Source organism: Panthera tigris, chromosome B1, assembly GCF_018350195.1.
Source record: "Panthera tigris isolate Pti1 chromosome B1, P.tigris_Pti1_mat1.1, whole genome shotgun sequence".
In the NCBI taxonomy this organism is placed as follows: domain Eukaryota; kingdom Metazoa; phylum Chordata; class Mammalia; order Carnivora; family Felidae; genus Panthera; species Panthera tigris.
This window is the reverse complement of record NC_056663.1, coordinates 155,155,614-155,165,201: the sequence shown is the minus strand read 5'-3', so window position 1 is coordinate 155,165,201 and position 9,588 is coordinate 155,155,614.

The following is a 9,588-nucleotide window of genomic DNA, read 5'->3' as shown; positions in this document are numbered from 1 at the left end:
AAAACTAATCTTATAATGGAAGGCACTCCAGTTATAAGACTATTACAATGGACTAAGTCAAGCTTGAACTAAGGTGGCAGGAGAGGATATAGAAGTCAGCTTGATTTAATGCTAACTTTAGGAGTTAGAATAAATATACTGGTAATGAATGAAATTAGAATAAGGCTTAAGCTAAAGCAAATCCAGGATTCTGCACCCAAGTAACTAACAAAAATTAAAATGATGATATCAAACACTTACTGTGAAGCTGCTAAGTTCCCCAAATGTATTCATTTATTTAATCCTCAGACCATTCCTATGAAACTAAGGAACCAGTTTCCTTCCTATGAAACTAAGGACTGCCATTAACAGAAATTAGAAAACTTGATGGGGCAATAGTTTTGGAGTGAGGGATAATGAGTTTCATTTAATGTTGTGGTTTTAGATACAATTTTAGTCAAGACAAAGTAAGTGATGCTGCAGAAAGTTATCTCCTGTATTTTAGAAATCAAATACAATAAAGGCTTATTTTTCACACTCATTAAATGTCCCACATGGATTGTCTATGGACTCTGCTCATACAGACCTAGGCTGATGAAGTTTCTGCCATCTCAGCCGGCATTTTCAACATAGCTCCTCTGACAGCTCCACAGAAGGAGAAAAGGAGACTAGAGTAACCTCATACTGTTTACTGCATCAACCCAGACAGGACTGCCGTAACTTCCACTCACAGCTTTTTGTACAGAACGAATCACATGGCTTAAACATAACTTCAAGGGAGGCTGGGATATGTAGGGGAGCATGTGGATTACTTGGTAAGCATTACTATCTCTGCCACAGGTACCATCTGCTCATTTAAAAGATATAGTAGTATAATAGAACTGGGATCCAGAACTAAGTGTAGAGTTCCAAACTATTTTTCCAGTCATGTGCTAAATTATTTATAGGCCATAGATTCCACTATTTTTTTAATTGTACTTTTGTCTTCTACCATGCGATTACATTTGCTGAAAATTCCTTCCCTTCCTTATCCTCCTAGTTAAACCATACTCATTCTTCCAAATACAATTCAATACATTCAAGAAACAGTGCTGTGGTAATTAGCTATCTATTCTAAAGAGAAAGCAATCATCTGAAATACAAACAGATTCTGGGTAAAATAAAGAGTGAATATAATTTTAAAAGACACAAAATGCTAGAAGAAAACATAATATTTTGAGTGAGGGTATAGGAAGAATCTCAAAAAAGATCAATTGATTCAACTACATAAACATAAAATTTCTAGACATAAAATATATTAGAAGATTTTTAAAATAAGGAAAAATACTTGTAAAAAAAGTAAATATTAAAATATTTTACACCTCTGCCCCAAAACTACAAAGAACAAGCCAATTCATAAAGAAAATATAAATAACCATAAGAAAACTTTAGAAATAAAAAATCACTAATTATTAAAGAAATCATTTTAAATTATTAAATAACTCTTAAAATGCAATAGCAATGAGGTTTACTTTTACATTTCTAAAATTGGCACTCAAAATTCTAAACATAAGTTATGAAAACTCATACTTTTTGTGAGTATCATTAGTAGGGAATATTTCTGGAAAGTATTAACTAAGTTCATGAACTCATTCCACAAATATTTGTATACCTACTCTGTACTTGACACTATCATAGGGATTTGAGATACATCAATTAAAATAATAGTAATAGTAGTAAAAGAAAAAATCCTTGCTTTCATGAAACTTACACTCTAGTTGATGTCCTAGTTTGTTTTGTTCTGTTTTTTTCAAAAGCAGATCCTGAGTTTGAGTGCAAATAATTTATTTAGAAGTAGGTGTTTTGGAAGGTATAATAGTAAGCAATTGAATTAGGGATATGAAGGCAACCAATCAATGACAAATTGTTATGTCAATTATCATAGTAGAGAGTGTCAGTATTGGGAGAAACTCTGGGCAATAAAAATTAAACAGTCTTGAGAATTAGGCACAAAAGGCTTGAGAGAGCTGGCATAATTGCGGACTAACTCATGGAAGTTGTTTGAGAGCTTCTTTTAGATTGTTACTGTCTCCACATATTCAGTCTCCCACACACAGAACAGTTTTCTACAGATCCAGAGGGAAACTGTCAAGCTCAAAGATGCAGAAACTGGCACTTAGGTATGAGCAGAAATATAGTAAAATATCTGCTAGGTATATATAAGGCACTTGCAGGTATGCTATACTAAGACAAAAAAGAACAAACATTTTTTAAAAAGTTAGCTACAAGAACATTAGAAGGTAACAAATGTTGTTGGCAAAAAGGAATAAGATAAGAGGGATTGGTATATCCAGGCAAAGGAAAGACCAGTTTCCACTATTAAGTAGTTGAACAGGGTAAACCCCTTTGGGAGGATGAGATGTATATACAGATTTGAAGGAGGAGGGCGAAAATCAACCAAATATCTGTGTGAGATTATTACAAGCAGAAAAGACATCCAATCCCATTGGATTTTTGCCTGGAAAGTTTGAGAAACAACAGTGAACCTAATGTAACTGGTATTATAGCCACAACAGAAAGAGAGGTAATGAGTTGGCTTGGGAATGATAGTATGTGAATTAGGCAGGATCCTAGAGACTTGTAAGGCCTTTCACTGTAATTGAAATGGGATCCAGAGCAAGGTTTTAAAAAGAGGAAGACATAAAATGTTTTCTGTTTCAAAATGATTGTTTCAGGGGCGCCTGGGTGGCGCAGTTGGTTAAGCGTCCGACTTCAGCCAGGTCACGATCTCGCGGTCCGTGAGTTCGAGCCCCGCGTCAGGCTCTGGGCTGATGGCTCGGAGCCTGGAGCCTGTTTCCGATTCTGTGTCTCCCTCTCTCTCTGCCCCTCCCCCGTTCATGCTCTGTCTCTCTCTGTCCCAAAAATAAATAAAAAACGTTGAAAAAAAAAATTAAAAAAAAAAAAAAAAAAAAAAAAAAAAATGATTGTTTCAGCATTTTCATTTCTGGTCATGAGAAAGTAACTGGTGTCAAACTTACCCTGCCAGAATAAACAAATAAGACAGTAGACAAAATAGACAAGGTAACTGTTTTCATAATTGGAGAACAGACAGCCCAAAACTGTGCTCCTTGAGAACAAAGGAAATTTACAAGCTCACATAAAAACACTTAGAAATAGATTTAATGAATGTCAAGCACAGCCTCTACACTAAAAACTACAAAACAATGGTTAAAGAAATTAAAAGAGGCCTCAATAAATGGGTAAATATACCATGTTCATGGATTTTAAGACACAATATTGTTGTGATATCAATTTCCCCAAATTGACCCATATGTTTCAATATAGTCCCAATCAAAAGCATAATAAAAATTTTGGTAGCCACTTAGAAGCTAGTTCAAAGTGTATATAGAAATGCGAAGATCTTGCATAAACAAAATTATTTCTTATAAAATTTCCCCAGCTTTATTGAGATATAATTGACACAAAACTTTGAATGAGTTTCATGTGTACAACTTGATGATTTAATAAATGGATATGTTGCAAAATGATCACCGCAATAAGGTTAATTAACACATCCATCATCTCATGTAGTTACAATTTGTATTGTGTGTTGAAAACTTTTAGGATCTACTCTCTTAGCGACTCTAATATACAATACAGTATTGGTAATAACTAAAATCACCATGCTGTATATTACATCCCCAGAACTTATTTATCTTATAACTGAAAAAAACTTTTTTTTTAATTTATGTATTTATTTTGAGAAAATGAGAGAGAGAGAGTGAGCATGTGTGCATGTGTGGTGCACATAAGTGGAGGAGGGCCAGAGAGAGAGAGGATGAGAGAGAGAGTCCCAAGCAAGACTCATGCTGTCAGAGCAGAGACCAACTCAGGGCTCAAACCCATGAACTGTGAGATCATGACCTAAACCAAAATCAAGAGTCAGAGACTTAACCAACTGAGCTACCCAGGTGCTCCTGGAAAAAACCTTATTTAAAAACAAAACAAAACAACAACAACAAAAAAAAACATTTGAAAGACTTTCACTGCCTGATTTCAAGAATTTCTAAAAAGGTATTATAATCACACTGTGAAATACTGGTATAAGGAGAGAAAAATAATTCAATAGGCCAAATAAAGTTCAGAAATGGAATTTGCAGAGAGTTCAGAAATGCAATGCAATTCATTGGGGAAATGGAAATCAACAAATGGTACTGAAACAACCGGATAAACATATAAAATAAGATACATAGCAGGAGCTACCTCACACTATACACAAAAATTATTTTGAAATTGATCACAGACCTAACCCTGAAAGCTAAAAGTATAAACTCCTTGGTACATTCATGAGAATATCTTAATGGTTATGAAGTAGACCAATATTTCCTTGAACGGACACTGCAAATCATAGCTATAAAAGTTATAAATTAGGCTTGATCAAAATTAAACACACAAATCTCTCTTGAAGTATAAAATGATACTACTTTGGAAAACTAAAAAAATTTGTCACCGACACTGCACCTTAATAATTTCACTTGAGTATTTACTTCAGAGGAATTAAGACACCTGCACACAAAAAAAGAGTTGCACAAAAATGTTTGTAGCTGCTTTATTCATAACAGTCACAAACTGGCAACTACCCAAATGCCCAACAAGTGAATAAACAATATATGGTGGCGTATATAGACATTATAATACTACTGAGCAATTTACAACATGAGCTATTAATCCAGCCAATACCATGGAAAAATCTTTAAAATAATTATGCCAAACACAAAAAGTAATGAATCATCATTGTGTTTGAATTATATATGCAATAAGAAGTCGGAAATGTCTGTGATGTAAATTCTCCTTAATTACAGGTCTACACAAGAGAAGGAGAAGATGACTCTGAAGTAATTGAGAATGTTCTTTCAGATCAGATTATTCAAGTACATTGTTTCTCAACTCTGCAATTATGACGTCATAGAAAGTATTAAAACTGCCGAAAAGAAGAGTAGAGTTATACATTTTGTTGTTGTTATTGCTTTCTCTCAGCATGGCAATACTTGCCAGACTTCTGCAGTGTCTAAAACTAATTCTGCCTCCTGAATGTCATTTAGGGGATGACTCAAGGGACATCTGTGCTGTTCTGCAGTTCTGAGTGCAAACCTGATGGTATTAGAGAGAAAGTTGGGGAAAGCCAGAGCAGCCCAAAGAATCCTGTGTTGAGTTTGGAAGTTTTTGCCTTTCTTGCTGAGATATATATGACTATTAACTCATTTCACCACAATTCATGATTGGGGTGGAGTTTTTGTTGAAGGCAGAGGAAGGTGTGATCTACTTTGGATCATGAGCCTGTGATTCTCTGGCATAGCTCTTATCACAAACCTAAATTCCAGATGGACAGTGTGACATTTTTATAAAAAGAAATGGCTGCTGAAGTTGGAAATAGAAGTCTCTAGTAAAGTCTTATTTAGTGTGTTCAGATTTGGGCTTAAAAGGGGCAGCTCTGTTAGGAATGAAAACATCCTTCATATCTGTTGTTTCCAATGTGTTCAATATGACCTGAACTGGGTGGAGCTAGAGTTGATGTAAATGATTCTAAACTCCAGGGACAAAAGCTAACAAACAGGATCTTTGGATCCTCCCAGAGGGTCCACACAGAACATATTCCTCACTAAGACTGAAACTTTTCCTCGTATTCTGCCTGGTTGTAATAACTCTGAATAGGGATTGGAAGATCAATGGAGACTGTTTCAGGTATATTCTGTGGCTCTTCCTTCTGAGTTCGTCTCCCACTGAGAATCTTAATTACTCTTAATTACAGAAAACTTAGTCTGTCCACCATTCACTGTATTTCCCAATTGAAAAGCTTTATTATGTAAAGCTTTCAGAGGAGGCCCACATAATCCGGAAATGTAGGCAAATATGACTCAGCTCTCTAAAACGAAATTCTTGATGGGGGAAAAAAAAAAAAAAAAAAAAAAAACTACCCTGGAAAGAAATAAGAACCAATGCTGCAGCTACCTATAAAATCTGGGAAAGTATGTTAAGTGGGTGTCCTTACAAGGAGTTAGATGGAAACACAAACTGTGAACACAATGGGGTTTGCTTTTGATTTCCATGTAGTTTTAGCTGTTGCTATTTTTAGCCCCACAGGTACTTGCACAGGTGCTGCTTCAAGGAGCAGCTGAACCCGGAGGCGTCCATGGTTTACTAGAGTATATCGGTAAGAGTATATTTCCATCAACAGAGCTTGGAAGTTTCAAGGGCTTATGACTGTCAGTAGCCATGTTGACATTGCCCAAGATTGCAGAGACAATCTCATCAGTCTTCTGATGCTTCTCTCTGTTGTTCCATGTCCACTATGTCTTGGGAGTGCAAGGCCATTGTCACTGGTGAACGACATTCAAACTGACTTACTGTTTTTCTGCTGGTATTTAGACTTTGGCTTCCCTGTATTATTGCCAAAACACAGGTTTCTTCTATGTGTCCCAGTGTATTCTGATGTTCAAAATGACCTGAACTGGAGAGGTAGAAAAAGTGGCCAAAGAAGTCCATCAGGCTATAAAAGACACTTTTAACTTTATGACAAGGGGCTGCAAAAGTTCATCAACATCATCCTCTTTTTTTATAACTCAATCTAAAAACTTTATTCCTCACCTAATACAACATTCTACAGAGTTTTAATAATTAGAAACCTAGTGCCGTCTCTTATCAGTCTCAAAGCCTCTCTACCCCCTAGCAAACCTTAACTGAATTTCTACCCGTCCCTCCCCTAATGAAAGTGTGACACAAAATGATCATCATTCTCATTCTTTCTGTTTCTCTCCCTTTCTTTCTCGCTTTCTGTATCTCTTACACACCTGCGCAATCCTGTTCAAAAAGCTAATATTTTTTCTTGAATATTTGTACTACCGTAGCAGTGGCACCAGCAACATGGTCCTAAAAAAAGGTACATCTAGGAATATACATGTGAACACATCTCAATCATGTCCTTTCACTATGAAAATTAAGATTTTGCTCGGTTTTTGCACTTACAACACCCAATTCCCAGTGGCATTGTTCTGGTTTTCCTCAAAAGGTGGCGGCAAACACAATGCTATCATCCCTTCTATTAACTGCTCAATACTGTGCTGGGCTGACATAGTCCATGAGGGTGGGGATGGGGAATGGTGCCTAATCTTGGCCAGTGTGGATCCCATTACAGGGGATTAGGTTGACACTAATGGGCTTGATTCTGCAGCCTGTTCATCCTGTCTGCCAATAGTCAGAGTGAGCAGCCAGAGAACAGCACATCTGAGTGTCCGTGCCAAGACAACTGCAGTAACTGAGGCTTGCTGCTATCAGAGCCCCCGCAGAATGGAGGCAGAAGGGAATGCGGACAAGAGGAGAGAGGAGGCCAGCAGCAGGGGTCTCAGATTCGCCTGACATGAAGAAGGGACATAGAATGTCAGGTGACGTTTTTGCTGTCAGCGCTTCCTGTTTAGGAAGAGTTGATGCTCACTCAAGTGTACCCCTCAGGCTATAAAGGTTGGTTTATGGGAAAGCCCAGGATTATCACAGATTCAATAAATAATGTTTTCTGCTATGCTTAGGAAGAACTGTTTTCTATATCTGGTGTGTTACAGATAGATGACTTTCATCTTTTTTTTTTTTTTCTTGGCACAAAACCTGACAGAGAGGTAGAATTTGTGCCCCAAATGGAAAGTTTCCTTCCACATGAACTTTCTTTGGTGCCAGCTGGTGCAGCCACAGCTGATATTCACTGCAGGTAATAAGAGCCAATTCTCAGAAGCAAAAAGGAGGGACAATTAGGTCCAAAGGCAGTTTCTAAACGTCTAGTCCCTCAAACACACAAAGAGGTCACAGAATCATTGACAATATATGGTCCTTGATTTATTTGGTAAGACAACAAGGGGAGGCTTTTACTCAAAATCAGAGAACCAAGCTAATAGTCTCTTGATTGGAAGATTGGCACTTTCATTTCTGTTCCTTAGATGTCTCTATATTGTCCCACCTGCCCAACCTTGCTGAGAGAGTTAAAACTAGCACACTGTCATGTTAATATTGCTTCAAATATTAGAAATGATCATTTTTAATCTCTTTAAAATGTTTATTACGTGTCAATTACAAAGTGCTTCAAGTTTATTATTTTTGTATTTAATTTCGGACCTAAATATTTGCATATTACTTTAGTCATTTTCTTGAAAGTGCTATACAAATTTGTCAGCCTCCACTCAAATCTTGGTGTCAGTAATTATGCCCATGACACAACACTTTTTTTCCTTACAATATCGAGGCTACCAGTATTATTCAAGGATAACTGTGTAAGATGAGGCAAAGTACCTAACCTCCAGGGACTAGCAATCCAAGTGGGAATTTATGCTAGACTAATGGTTCAAAATATATATGTCTATATGCACCTGAATACAGAGAGATGTTAAATAAGGCTGAATTTTTAATTCCTACACTTGAGATGAGAAGGAATGAACACAGTCAACAAAAATTTAATGATGTGCCTAGACCCTTTTTTATACGATTTAATCTTCTTAATTATACACACTTAAATATTTACCAATGTAGCAATCCTTATCCCTCAAAATATTTTTAGTTAGATGATTTCCTATTTTTGCCAAAAAACGTATCATGTAAGTAGGGCGAGAATAACTATTTTACTGTTTTAGAAGAAGAAACATGTTCAGAAATACATTCAGAAATATCCCTCAGTACCGATTCCTTTTCTAATACTATAATCTTTTCATCATGTTTTCTTCTGCCCTGAACCCTTATTATCATGTCACTCATTACCCTCCCTGGTCTGCAACCAAGAAGCTCACCGGGCAATTCAAGAATATGCAAATGTGTGGCTAGAATGAGATCACTATTAAAAAAAGAGGATTTGTTTTGTTTCATTTTTAACCAAAGAGCTGAAATTTGTGCCTTTGGGATCCACATCAGAAGGCCACTTAACTCCTTCTTCCCATAACTCTAAGGGCTCTTTTAGAAACTGAAATATAGCCTGAAATATGCCTTAGACATTTTAATTAGCCAGTGATTCAGTCCTTCTTTGTTAGTCACAATCCAGTCCGGATGTAGAAGTCGCATAAGCTATGTGAACAGAGAGAATTTCACATAAATAAGTGCTCACCAGGTATCAGAGAACTGAAAAGGAAAAAAGAAACATGGAGGTTTCAGGAAGTAGTAACTGCAGGAAGCTAGTGCTAACCCAGGGCCCGGAGAAGAAAAGGACAAGGTTGATATTACTAAAGTTTAGAATCTTGGCGAAGGGGCCCAGCGGGACTGTGAATCAGATCTCTGCAAAAGGATCAGGGTTCCAATATTATTGGAGCCTCAGAGGAGGGACCCTAAGGAGTTGGGATTCAGAACTCTGAGAAGGATGTCTTTAATGAGACTGGTTCTGCTATTGCTGGAAAATCTGTAACTCAGAATTGGCTTCTTCAACTGTAGCAAACTGTTGCCTTTAGGTGAAGAGATGTTGCGTAGTAATATCCTAAGTCTCTTCCTCCACCTCCAACCCTCTAGTCTCCCTGTGTCACCCCTACTGGCAGAACTTAACAGGAACCAGCTGGCAAAGGAGAAAACCTAGTTTCCAGGGTTTCAGCACCAGCTTTACAAAGCAGAGTA